The sequence below is a fragment of the Hordeum vulgare genome, chromosome 6H (genome assembly GCF_904849725.1).
Source record: "Hordeum vulgare subsp. vulgare chromosome 6H, MorexV3_pseudomolecules_assembly, whole genome shotgun sequence".
In the NCBI taxonomy this organism is placed as follows: domain Eukaryota; kingdom Viridiplantae; phylum Streptophyta; class Magnoliopsida; order Poales; family Poaceae; genus Hordeum; species Hordeum vulgare.
In genome coordinates, this window is record NC_058523.1 from 480,070,672 (window position 1) to 480,085,558 (window position 14,887).

The window sequence follows — 14,887 nt, forward strand, 5'->3', positions numbered from 1 at the left end:
CCTCACCTAGTGACAAAGTAGGGGTAGCAATGCACGTATTGTATTGTTGCCATCCAGGATAAAAAGATGGGGGTTTCATAATATTGCTTGAGTTTATCTCTCTACATCATGTCGTCTTACCTAATGCGTTACTCTGTTCTTCATGAACTTAATACTCTAGATGCAGGAAGGAGTCGGTCGATGTGTGGAGTAATAGTAGTAGATGCAGAATCATTTCGGTCTACTTGACACAGACGTGATGCCTATATGCATAATCATAGCCTTGGATATCTTCATAATTATTTGCTTTTCTATCAGTTGCTCAATAGTAATTTGTTCACCCATCGTATTATTTCCCTTGATGAAAGAAGCCTCTAGTGAAACCTATGGCCCCCGGTCTATTTTCCATATTATACATTCAGATCTATACACCAAAAATACCAAAAAAATACCCTACTGGAATTTATTTACTTTTCGTTCCTACAATCTTTCATATCTATCTCTATGAGATCTCATCCTTGAAAATAACCGTGAAGGGATTGACAACCCCTTTGTATTGTTGGGTGCAAGTGTTTGATTGTTTGTGTAGGTGCTAATATTGGTGCCTTGCTTGTTCCTCCTACTAGATTGATACCTTGGTTCTCAAAAAACTGAGGGAAGTACTTGTCTACTTTGCTAGATCACCCTTTCCTCTTCAAGGGAAAACCAATGCAAGCTCAAGAAGTAGCACCTTCTATCTCAGATCTGAGGGCAAAGTGTTTGTTGCTAAGAATGGATCCTTTCTTGAGAAAGAGTTTCTCTCGAAAGAATTGAGTGGGAGGGTGGTGGAACTTGATGAGGTTATTGAACCGCACTTCAACTAGAGAGTAGCAGGGCACAGGAAAGTGTTCGTGTGGCGCCAACACCAGTTGAAGAGGAATATGATGATGGTGATCATGAAGCTTCGGATCAAGTTACTACCGAACCTCGTAGGTCGACAAGTACACGTACTGCTCTTGAGTGGTACTGTAATCCTGTCTTGGAGGTTATGTTGTTGGACAACAATTAACCTATGATCTATGGAGAAGAGATGGTGGGACCGGATTCCAATAAATGGTTAGAGGCCGTTAAATCCGAAATGGAGTCCATGTATGAAAACAAAGTATGGACTTTGGAAGTATTACCTCATGGTTGAAAGGCCATTTAGTACAAATGGATCTTGAAGAGGAAAACAAAAGCGGATAGTAATCTCAACGTCTATAAAGCTTGACTTGTGGCAAAGGGTTTTCACAAGTTCAAGGAGTTGACTACGACGAGACTTTCTCACCCATAGCGATGCTTAAGTCCGTCAGAATCATGCTAGCAATAGCTGCATTTTTTGATTATGAAATTGGGCAAATGGATGTCAAAACAACTTTCCTTAATGGTTTCCTTAAGGAAGAGTTGTATATGATACAACCAAAAGGTTTTGTTGTTCCAGAGAATGCTGACAAAGTATGCAAGCTCCAACAATCCATTTATGGACTGGTGTAGACATCTCAGAGTGGGAATATTCGCTTTGATGAGGTGATTAAAGCGTTTGTGTTTATACAAGTTTATGGAGAAGCTTGTATTTACAAGAAAGTGAGTGGGAGCTTTATATTGTATCTAATATTATATGTGGATGAATATTGCTGATTGGAAACAATATAGATTTTTTGGAAAGAATGAAGATATATTTGAACACGAGTTTTTCAATGAAAGACCTCAAAGAAGCTTGCTACATATTAGGCATCAAGATCTAAATAGATAGATCGAGACACTTCACAAACCACATAACTTGACAAGGTTTTGAAGAAGTTCAAAATGGATCGGTCCAAGAAGGGGTTCTTGCCTGTCCTGCAAGGTGTGAAGTTGAGTAAGACTCAATGCCCATCGACTGCAGAGGATATAAAAAAGATGAGTGTCACCCCCTATGCTTTAGCCATAGGTTCTATAATGTATGCAATGCTATGCACAAGACTAGATGTCAGCCTTGCCATAAGAATGGCTAGTAGGTTTCAAAGTGATCCGGGAGTGGAACACTGGACAATGGTCAAAAATATCCTTAAGTACGTGAAAAGGACTGAGGAGATGTTTCTAGTTTATTGAGGTTCTTAAGAGCTCATTGTTAAGGGCTATATCGATGCATGCTTTGACACTAATCCGGATGACTCTAAGTGTCAATCTAGATAAGTATTTATTCTGAATGGTGGAGCGGTAAGGTGGTGCAGTTCCAAGCAAAGCGTGGTAGCTGATTCTACATGTGAAGCGGAGTACATTGCTTCTTTGGAAGCAGTTCATGACGGATCTTGGAGTTGTGCCCAGTGCACTAGATCCTATGACCCTATTTTGTGACAACACTGGTGCCATTCACTACAGGAATCTGCTATTTTGCCTACAGAAAAGTTCTTTGCCGTCAGCTAATCGTCAGGGTAGACGGTAAAGGTTATTTTGCCGTCATTGACCTGATGGCAAAGAAATATTTTCCCGTATTTAAGAAAATATGATGACGGCAAATATATTTTGCCGTCTGTAAACTACATTGATGATAGCAAAGACATATTTTGCCCTCTGTAAGAAAAACCGATGACGGCAAAGATATTTTGCCGACTGTAAAAAATCCGCAGACGGCAAAGAAGAAACACATCTCACGGATCAGTCCTACGGATCGATGACATGGCGGTATCTCATCCGCAGATCTCAAAACGCAAAATCTCAAAACAATTATTTTGCCGTCTGTTTTCGGTTGGCAGACGGCAAAGATTTTGATGTGTGTTTGTTTTTTAGTGTAGGCGAAATAATAGTGTTTACTATTGAAATTATTTGAAAATGTAAAAATAGTCTAAAGTATACTAAATTTGGCATGGTATTGCGTTATTATCTCTAGAAGGCATGGGAATTTTTTGAGAATATTTACTAAATTTTAACATGATTATTTTGCCAAAAATAATAGGGTAAACAAACATAAACTATATACTGGTTTCCTATTGGTTGGAACCCAAGTCCCCTGGATCGATGACGTGGCGGTGCTGCCCCAAACCCCGCACCCACCAGTCCATTAGATTGCTCCACAAAAAACGCACGTTCCCACAAAAAACGCACGCTCCCAACTCCCTCGATCTCCTATCCACGACAGAAAGGCAGCTGCAGCGTTCCTCACCTGCTGTACCAGGAGCTTCCTCACCGGACTCAGCAACTCCGCCACTCGCCGGACCCCTCCATGGCGCCACTCGTCGGACCCTGCAGCGGCCGAGCTTATCACCCCTACCTCTGTGCCCCTCGCCAGCCTCCGCCACGACCTACCCTCGCCGGACCCTGCCACAGCCAACTCTCGTTCCCCGAGCACCAGACCCTTCGCGGCCGCCCCTGGTCGGACTCCGCCGCGGTCGCCCCTGGCCGGACTCTGCCGCGGCTGCCCGGGTCGGATCTCGCTTCGGCCGGACTCCGTCGAACCTCGCCGCTGCCGCATGTCGTAGGACCCCGTAACAGATGAGCCTCCTCGGCCTACTCCTCTGCCAGAACGACCCCGGGCCACCGGACGTGCTCACCGCTGGCCGCCATCTTCCCGCTCGACACACTCACTTCCAGAACGCCGACGACTATCTCTCTCCTCTGCCACCTGAACGACCAAGGACCGCCATCGACGGCGTTGCAGCGAGAACAACCGAGGACATACCACCATTTTTTTAATTAAAAGAAATTTCTTCTCCGTCTGTTGAATATGAGACTAACGGCAAATGCTTCTCTTTGCCATCTGTACGAGAACTGGACTTGACAGCAAAAATAACTAACGTCGTTCGTTTGGCTGGTCGTTCCGTCTGTTATCTATTTTTGCCGTCTGCCTCATAATAGATGACGGCAAACCATTTTCAGGGACGCCAAATTTTTTGCCGTCTGCCAGAAAAAATGCTGACGGCAAAATTACCCTTTGCGGGCACATGGGTTGACGACATTTTTTACCATCATGGGCTGACGGCAAATTTTTTGCCGTCTGTAATTCTCTCTTTGCCTTCTGTAGCGTCCTGGCGGCAAAATGCCCGATTCCTGTAGTGATTGCTCTAGCCACGGAACCACGATTTCACAAAAGGACCAGCAACATAAAGCGTCATTTCAATTCCAGTCGCGATTATATCAAAGTACATACGGATCTTAATGTTGCAGATCCATTGACTAAACCACTTCCATGAGCAAAACATGATTAACACCAGAACTCTATGGGTGTTAGATTCATTACCTTGTAATACTAGATTATTGACTCTAGTGCAAGTGGGAGACTATTGGAAATATGTCCTAGAGGCAATAATAAAGTGGTTATTATTTTATGTCCTTGTTCATGATAATCATTTATTATCCTTGCTATAATTGTATTGATTGGAAACTCAAATATAGTTATGGATACATAGACAACATCATGTCCCTAGTGAGCCTCTACTAGACTATCCCGGTGATTAGAGATGGCTAAGGTTTCCTAGACATAGACATGAGTTGTCATTTGATAACGGGTTCACATCATTAGGATAATGATGTGATGGACAAGACCGAAACCTTAAGCATAGCGTTTGATCGTATCCAGTTTACTGCTATTGCTTTCTACATGCCAATGTATCTCTTCCTATGACCATGAGATCATTCAACTCACTGACACTGGAGGAATGCCTTGTGCGTATCAAATGTCATAACGTAACTGGGTGACTATAAATATGCTCTACAAGTATATTTGTGGGTGTCCGTGGAGTTGGCATGGATCAAGAATGGGATTTATCACTCCGTGTGGCGGAGAGGTATCTCGGGCCCACTCGGTAATACAACATTACAACTAGCTTGGAAGAAATGTGACTAAGGAGTTAGTCCCGGGATATTGTATTATGGAACGAGTAAAGAGACTTGCCAGTAACGATATTGAACTAGATATGGAGATACCGACGATCGAATCTCGAGCAAGTAATATACCAATGGACAAAGGGAACTGCATATGGGATTAGGTGAATCCTTGACATCTTTGGTTCGACCGACATAGATATTTGAAGATTATGTGGGAACCAATATGGGCATCCAGGTCCCGCTACTTGTTATTGACCATAGAGGTGTCTCGGTCATGTCTGCATAGTTCTCGAACCCGTAGGGTCTACACACTTAACGTTCGGTGACGATATAGGTATAGTTGAGTTATTTTGTTGGTGACCAAAGGTTGTTTGGAGTCCCGGATAAGATCTCACACGTTACAAGGAGCTCCGGAATGGTCTAGAGGTACAAAATTATATATAGGAAAGTGGTATTCGGGTTTCGAAATTTTTTCCGGTTTTCTGGTATTGTACTCGGAGTGCCGTAAGGGTTTCGGGGGTCCATCGGAGGGGCCCACCCATCCCAGGGGCCACATGGGCCTAGGAGGTGGCGCACCAGCCCCTAGTGTGCTAGGAAGCCAAACCCAATAGGGCCCATGCGCCCAAGTGTTAGGTGGAGGAGGTGACTTGGTGGAGAAGGATTCCTCCCTAGGGTGTCCACCTCTGTCGGGGATATACCTCGCAGTGTAACCCGACTAGGAGTATGACCCGCCAAAGGACTTGGCGACTCACCGGCGACTCAGCAGTGACCTGGCGGGCGACTCATACTTGTCCCCACATGCGGCATAGATAAATGACGAAGGTCCAAGGCCCGTCGTACACCCTGGCATAAGGCGACTCATAGAGAGGCCAGGAGGGCCGACTCACATAGAAGGCCCAAGAAGAGGAAAGACTCCCGTAAGAAGGAAACAAGACCTGGATTAGGATTCAAGAGAGACTAGTCCTATTCCTACTCCTAGAAGGACTCTACATGTAAACCTACCCCTTCCACCTATATAAGGAGGGGTAAGGCGCCCCAAGAGGGACAAGATACACAGCTTAGGTCTAGACAAGACAGATCATGAGATAAACAGATTAGACACCCACGAGATTAGAGGTGGCGAATCCGCACCATTGTAATCAAGATCATCATCTCCATCAATGGAACACAAGCAGGACGTAGGCTTTTACCTCCATCGGAGGGGCCGAACTAGGGTAAACTCGCGTCTCTCGATTCCGACCAACCCCTTAAAGCCGCCACATGGTTGCGATGGTCTCACACCTAAGTTCTCTCACGAGGACATCTGTCGTGACAAAACCACGAAAGTTGGCGCCCACCATGGGGCTGATCGCACGGTGGAATTGTGTTCTTTAAGGGAATTCTTTAGGGACCGGGAAGCTCGCGATTGTTCAGATGAAGAAAAGCCGGGACTTGTCAATTTTGAATTAGGGTTTGCTGTTCTACACGCTAGGATGCGACGAGATTTTTGAGTCTGAATAAAGGATCTATTTCTACTAGTTCTACCACGTGTCGCGGAGTTCGTGAGCTTTCCTCCAGAGCCACCATATGTTGCGCTGCCGCATCGTCACCTGAGATCGATTCTATGGTGCAGCTGTCACGCGTAATTACCTTTGCTACACCGAAGGCACATCTGGTTGCGTTGTTGTTGAACCATCAAATCCCAAAGCTACAACGAACTACAGCGTCCCGACAAGATAAGGCGATTGTTCCCTCATATCAAATTAAAAGCAAAAATAGCGTCCAGTATCAAACATCGCGTACATGAAGCTATTGGAAGAAAGACCACAGTTCAGAGGCAGACTTGGTCTCGTGGCGACTGCTGCTGGCTTTGTCGCAAGCTGCCCTACCATGCTGGTGACGCGCCTCCGCCTCGCTCCGATTTCATCTCGATCTGGGATGGTGTCGCCCTGTATTAAGCCAACCCCGAGCCACAACATCTTCTGAGCCGCCGCTCTTACGGTCGACTCCACCCGCTGTATTGCGATGAGCTCCGGCCATCCGCTCACCTGCCCCGGGCAGTTTGCGCTCAAACACACCCACCAAGCCGCCGGCCGCCTTGCCGTCTCCTCCCCTGCTGGTCGTCTCCACAACTGCAGTTTTCGCTTCAACTCGCCCGGCTGCATCGGTCGCGCCATGCCTTCGCCTTCGTCTCCGCATGCTCCAACCCGCCGCACTTCCGCCTTCAGCCGCAGCTCTCGCTGCTGCGTGGCGTTGCGCCTGTCGTGCCCGCCGCCGTGCGCCTTGCTCCGCCACCTGCCTCAATGCGCGCCACGGCCGCGCACCTCTTGCCGATGTTGGAATCCCTAGCCTGCCGCACGCTCCTCCTGCGTGCCCATAAGTCATCGCCACACCTTACTGCCGAGGCCTTGGGCCTTGCCGCTGTCGCCTCTCCTGCCATCAGCACCAGAAGTGGCATAACAGTGTTGGACATTAAAACCGCTTTGGACAAATCCTCCGCTGACTTTTCGTGGACAAAGAGCGGCCAGAGAAGTACCTTCATCAACGAATTCGACTAGAGTCTGAAAACCAATTTGCTGCAAACTACCTCATCGAGAATAATCTCACCGTAGCCTAGAGGAGCAAACGAGTTTGCTCGGTGTAATTGCTATACTCCGTCGTTCGTCCGGGAGGAAACACACCTATTGACTGGGAAACAGAAGCAAAAAAGGAGAGACCTGCTCCACTAGCAGCGGTCTCATCAAAACAAAAAGAGGGATGGAGCTCACGGCCACCAAGTGCCAAGGCATCATTCACGTGCATGTGTTGTCGTGGAGAAGAGAAAACTAGTATTTCTAGTGCTCCGGTCCACAGAAAACCATGCAAGCTCTGCGGGAGGTCACATCATCAAAATGAAAAGACATGGGAGACTAGTTGGTGAGAAGATAAAATAAAGGATATCACGTGACGGAGGATGGATCAATTAGTGCTCTATACAGCTCTAGTAACCCTGGTTCAGCAAAAGAACAAGTGTAACTACGCGGGTTATATTTCTCATCCCTATCCTGCAGCCATGTCCGTGTTCATCCGCGAAAAGATCAGGTGCTATCTATCTAATTTATTTTTATTACCACATATTAATTTCTTTGTGAACAATTACTTTGACATGTAATTTTTTATGCAGGACAATTATTCGTTACAAAGTGGCGTTATATTACGAGTACTAAGTTCGTGTCAATCAACCACATGGGCTACTCACCGCCTACGCCTGCTTACAACGACACGGCCAACTCTCACGTCCGCATGATCAAAGGCGGTTTACAATGTCGCGGCCGATTCTCGAGTCCATGTCAAAACGCCAGACAACTCTCGCATTCAAGTCGTCGCCCCTATGGTCCGGTTTATATCAACATGCCGGTGCAGTGCTCGCCTGTACGAGCCGCCCAACGGAAGGACGCAAGTCGGCACTTTCACGGCCCGGATTACATCAACCTGCCATTGCAGTGCTCGCCTGTACGAGCCGCCCAACGGAAGGACGCAAGTCGCCACCCTCATGGTCCAGACAACATCAACTTGCCGGTGCAGTGCCTTGATATCTCGGAGATGGAGCGAGTACCAGTATCTTTTCTCTACCGGTTTATGCCACGATCAAGTATGGAGACTCTCAAGCCGCCTCCTTGAGTCGACTTAAGACTCGGGGGCTACATGGACATGGCTCGGCAGACTCAACTGTGATGAATAATTCAAGAACCCCGGGTCATTACAGAAAAATTAAGCAGGTCTCGGGGGCTGATGCCTCATTGACGAGAAGATTTAAGAATCGCCAAGAAGACAAGTCACCATGATGCGGCCGCCCAAACATGGGTGCCCGGCCTTATTGGCGGATGATTCATAAAGTCGTCCAAGCATGGACGCTATCAGTATCAAAGAGCATAAGTCGCCATGCTGCACTTATTTCAAACTGGATACCGGTAAGTCAAAGAGGACCAAAGTTGCCACGTTGCACGGTTCAAACATAGGCGCCTTATATGATTCTGTGGATTAGGCCGGCTTACTTGAGGGCAGTTTGTTGTCAAGTCGTTTTGTGGTAATAACGTATACGCTTCAACAATCCTATGACGACCTTTCCCTTAATCATAGGTCACTTGGGGACTTCCTCTCACTGAGATCAGCCTTACTACTCATTTGGCCTGCGAAAAATTACCGCATTACAAATGGTTATACTGGACTGTGTGTTGGCCGAATCGCCATATGGACCCATGAACTCTTGGCGAGTTACTCCGCTTATGGACCCTGAACTCGCCTTGGTTAAAACATGTCTGGTACCGGCTAGCTCCTCACATGGAAAATAGAGAAACCATTGGTTCACTGAACCTGCTTCATTGAAGCTTGACTCGAGCCTGATCAGCCGGTCTAAACACAGCTAAGGCAGCTACAATAGCCTCTTGGTGTAGCACTAGAGCCGTATGAGCTCGTCCTACCCGTTGTGACTCACTGAGCCGGCTTGTTTAAAATAGCTTGATGCCATACTTATCATATCATATACATGCATCATATTGCATTGCATCATACATCATACATACATATCATGCCGGTTTTCAAACCAGGTCAAAGCATAAATTCTTGCAGGTGCAAATTAATCTTTGAATAGCCAATTTGGCTGGATTTTCATCATGGTTTATCATAACCAATGTTAAATGATTGGGGGTTTTTTAAACCAGCTCGGAAGAATTGACTATTGTCGAAGAGCTGCGATATCACATATAATGCCGAGTCATCTAATTGACCGGCCCTTGAATTTCTTCAACTTGTGCTCTGTAGTAAACTACAACACTTATGGATTTCTCAAACATATGGATTTCTCAAGGATATATTTGCCGGGTTACATTGCAACCACGATAAAGGATTTCTTTTATCACAAAGGCATCATCAGCTCACAGAGTGGATATGATTTTATTTTACAATGGAAGGAATAATCCCAAGTCGCTGCAGGCACGCAACCCGGCACTTGGGGGCTACATTATTCAAATCAAGATTACATCAAATTATGAAAGTCCCATGTCGCTGCAAGCATGCACCATGACACTTGGGGGCTAATGCAATCCGCTTTTGAAATCATCACATCATTAACAGACCTAGCTACCTCAAGGAGATAAGCCGGCCTTGGAGGGCTACATACCGCTCTTTATTCAAGTATGGATTCAAGGAAGCACCAGCTCATCATTTTTATAATGATCCGGCCCTTCGGGGCTACACATTGCTGCTCAAGGAGAAGAACGTGGAAGTCTCGAGTCGCCGCAAGCAATCAACCCGTCACTTGGGGGCTATACCATTCAGGTCATAATTTCTAAAATCCCGGGTTGCTGCAGGCAAGACAACCCGGCCCTTAGGGGCTACATCACTAAGTTGTTTCATAGATCATGAGGTTCAAATTAAAGACTCGGCCCATCACACACTGATGACCCGACCCTTGGGGCTATAGGTAATATGGGTATATCAAAAAATTGAAGAGCACATTTCATTATGTCATGGAGGTGAAGTATTGGGAGACCGGTTCACCATATTTTTATCTAACTGAAGCATTGAAAGACCGGCTCAACATCACACGGATTTGACAATTGGAGTTCAGTTGTTCGACGGGGCACTACTAATAATCATGACCCGCCATTAGCAATCATGACCCGCCATTGTCAATCATAACCCGCCGAAGCAAGAGAAGCTGGTTCAACATTGTGTGGATTTCTTATTTCCCAAGTTTTCATCAAGCCAAAGCATTGGAGGCCGACTCAATGGCATATATATATTTTATTGCAAAAGACACGTACCTACGAGATGATTGAAGGCGGCTCGAAGAAACCCGGATTTTTTAAGGAGCCACTTGAGTAAATCAAGTCGGCCAGAGGAGCAAGCCGGTCCCTTAACTTATTTATTATTCTTATTTCACGAGCTTACCATGAATAAATTCAAGCTAACCTTAGGGGCTATTGTCGGGGATATACCTCGCAGTGTAACCTGGCTTGGAGTATGACCCGCCAAAGGACTTGGCGACTCACCGGCGACTCAGAAGTGACCTGGCGGGCGACTCATACTTGTCCCCACAACCAGCTTAGATAAATGACGAAGGTCCAAGGCCCGGCGTACACCCTGGCATAAGGCGACTCATAGAGAGGCGAGGAGGGCCGACTCACTTAGAAGGCCCAAGAAGAGGAAAGACTCCCGTAAGAAGGAAACAAGACCTGGATTAGGATTCAAGAGAGACTAGTCCTATTCCTACTCCTAGAAGGACTCTACATGTAAACCTACCCCTTCCACCTATATAAGGAGGGGTAAGGCGCCCCAAGAGGGACAAGATAAACAGCTTAGGTCTAGACAAGACAAATCATGAGATAGACAGATTAGACACCCACGAGATTAGAGGTGGCGAATCTGCACCATTGTAATCAAGATCATCATATCCATCAATGGAACACAAGCAGGACGTAGGCTTTTACCTCCATCGGAGGGGCCGAACCTGGGTAAACTCGCGTCTCTCGATTCCGACCAACCCCTTCAAGCCGCCACATGGTTGCGATGGCCTCACACCTAAGTTCTCTCACGAGGACATCTGTCGTGACAAAACCACGAAAGTTGGCGCCCACCGTGGGGCTGATCGCACGGTGGAATTGTGATCTTTAAGGGAATTCTTTAGGGACCGGGAAGCTCGCGATTGTTCAGATGAAGAAAAGCCGGGACTTGTCAATTTTGAATTAGGGTTTGCTGTTCTACACGCTCGGATGCGACGAGATTTTGGAGTCTGAATAGAGGATCTATTTCTACTAGTTCTACCACGTGTCGCGGAGTTCGTGAGCTTTCCTGCAGAGCCACCATATGTTGCGCTGCTGCATCGTCACCTGAGATCGATTCTATGGTGCAGCTGTCACGCGTAATTACCTCTGCTACACCGAAGGCACATCTGGTTGCGTTGCTGTTGAACCATCAAATCCCAAAGCTACAACAAACTACAGCGTCCCGACAAGATAAGGCGACTGTTCCCTCATATCAAATTAAAAGCAAAAATGGCGTCCAGTATCAAACATCGCGTACATGAAGCTATTGGAAGAAAGACCACAGTTCAGAGGCAGACTTGGTCTCGTCGCGACTGCTGCTGGCTTTGTCGCAAGCTGCCCTACCATGCTGGTGACGCACCTCCGCCTCGCTCCGATTTCATCTCGATCTGGGACGGTGTCGCCCTGTATTAAGCCGACCCCGAGCCACAACATCCTCTGAGCCGCCGCCCTTACGGTCGACTCCACCCGCTGTATTGCGATGAGGTCCGGCCATCCGCTCACCTACCCCGCGTAGTTTGCGCTCAAACACACCCGCCAAGCCGCCGGCCGCCTTGCCGTCTCCTCCCGTGCTGGTCTTCTCCACAACTGCAGTTTTCGCTTCAACTCGCCCGGCTGCATCGGTCGCGCCATGCCTTCGCCTTCGTCTCCGCATGCTCCAACCCGCCGCACCTCCGCCTCTAAGGAGGGCCCAAGGCTGAGCCCTACCTACCTGTTCCTCCTATAGATAGAGAGGGATAAGGAGGTAGCCAACACACTATTGCTTGGTGGCGCCATACCTCTCTATCTTGTAGTAATTATCCACCGTCGTCATCGCGGCCGTGCTTGGCAAAGCAATAATGAGATTGCACCACCACTGTTGCAACCATACCGTCATGCTACCGGTGAACTCAGCTACAACTTCATCCTTGCTCCCTAGATCGAGGAGGTGAAGGCGTCATGGAGCTGTACGTGTGCTGAACGCGGAGTTCCGTCCGTTCGGAAGTTGATCGGGATGTTCGTGATTGGATCACGGAACGGATCGTGATTGGATCGCGAAGACGTTCGACTACATCAACCGCGTTTCCCAATTCTTCCGCTTAGCAATCTACATATGTATGTAGATGCACTCCCCTCTCATAGATGTTCATCTCCATAGATTGATCTTGGTGAGCATACGATTTTTTTGTTTCCCATGCTATGTTCCCCAACAATCATATCATAACCATTTTAATGCATGTTACCACACAAGGTAAATCATTATCAATTCCTAGCTATTTAAGCATGGCTTGAAAATCTATGATCTCTAATTGTCATCACAAACATGTTCACTCATGATATACTCAATCAAGATCGAACGAGCCAACATATTTACAAAAACGAAATACAAGGATAGTTCATACTCGTTTCCTTTCCCATGATCACTTCATCAAATATCGTCATTAATGCCTTTCACTTGCACGATCGAATGATGTCATGATAATAAAGGTGCAGTGGTGTCGTGGACTAAGTTGGAATCTATAGGGTAGTTTTAAAGGAGAATAGATGGTAATATTGGCTCTTCGTTAGATCAACAACAAAGCATACGAGAGCCCCTCATCATTTTTGTCGTGGTCTTCCCCTTTCAAGACTCAACAAACGGAACAAGAATTTAGAGAAACACACTGAAATATTTTTGGAGTTTTTGTTTTCTTAAGAAAGCAAAATAAACTAAGGAAACAAGAACGAGAAAAAAAAATTTACACGAGAAAGCTCCCGACAAGCAAAAGGAAATCTATTTGTGTTTTCTTTTAATAGTACAACTAACTAAATAGAAAATAAGAAAACGAAAAGAAGTGAGAAATATTTTTGGATTTTCTAAAGTTTTTCAAACACACAATAAGAAATAGGAAAAATAAAGCTAATATGGATATATAGTGAAAGAGGATGAACACGGACAATTTATATGAAGTGTGTGAACATGAATGTAATGTCGGTGAGAAATACGTACTCGGCCAAGCTTAGAATTTTGCTTAGCTTGGTAATCACCACTAGTAGTAACCATCAGGTCCAACAAAGTGCTCGTGTGGTGGCACGTGAGCGTCCCAATCCTAGGCCTCGGCCTCCACAACAACTAACTCATTACAGTATGCAATTATGTCCTCTGGCGTGATGGTGTACCCGTTCCTGGCATGTATGTTAAACAAAGAGGGTGCAATGTCACACCCTGTGTTTTAACTCTCCTCACTAAATTAACTTAACTCAAAAATTAGGACCAATTAACATTTTTGTGAGTGCTTGTGATGCTTGATGTGATTGTTGCTTGCTTGCTTGCTTGCTTGTGTTTGAATCACAATGTTCCTCCTCCTCTCTAGACTCACCTCCTTGACCAAAAACCCTTGCCAAATGATCATGCCATGTGTATAGGACTAGAAACTATTTTGACCAAAAAGCTTTTATTTAATTTAAGCTTTCAAAAACCCATGAGATGGGATTTGTACTACAAGTCCTCAAATTGCGGAAGTTTTTTGCACCAAATATTTTATTGAAATCGCATTATCAAAATGGCTTCCCAAAACCACAAGATTATTATTTAAAAAGTTATTTTACTATTTTATTTAAATACCTTTTCTTAGTCCAGAAATGGCTCCTTATGAAGGAAATTTATTTTTATTGCTTTCAAAATATTTGACAAAATTTAGGGAAACTCAATGGACATATATATTCCATATAAAAGAGTTTCAGCACATGGTCATCTTCAAAATATAGGGCAAAACCCTTCAAAACCATTTCTACCTATTTTATGCTTTTGGAATGTTTCTATAACAAATATTCTCCATAAATCCTAGGAAAATTCTGGCATGTCTCAAATGATATATGGGATGATATTGCCAAGTTTCATCCCAATCAAAGTTGATTTGATTTACCTAGATATTCCAAAACCCTATCTGTCCAGATTCAAATTTGAGCAACTCTACCTTGCCAAGTGTCTCCAATTGTGCTCAAATTTATGGGCATGTTCTGATACTGTAATAATGCATCCACACCAAGTGGTGGATCAAGGAGAATAGATGAACTTGTCCGAAACTCCTAAAACTTTCTCTATTAATTTCTAACTTTTGGGCATGCTTTAACACACAAATAATGCCACCACACCAAGTGGTGCATTTGTGGGAATTAATTTGCATGGTTTTGTATGCACAAAGCCATTTCTGCCCATTTCTTGGGTTTTTCAAGTCCACATTGGAAACTTTCTCCACCAAATCCCCAATTTTGTGTACACGCTCATTTTGACCTATCATGTGATCCTGTTAAGTTTCATAGCAATTGGAATCCATGTGGTAGCC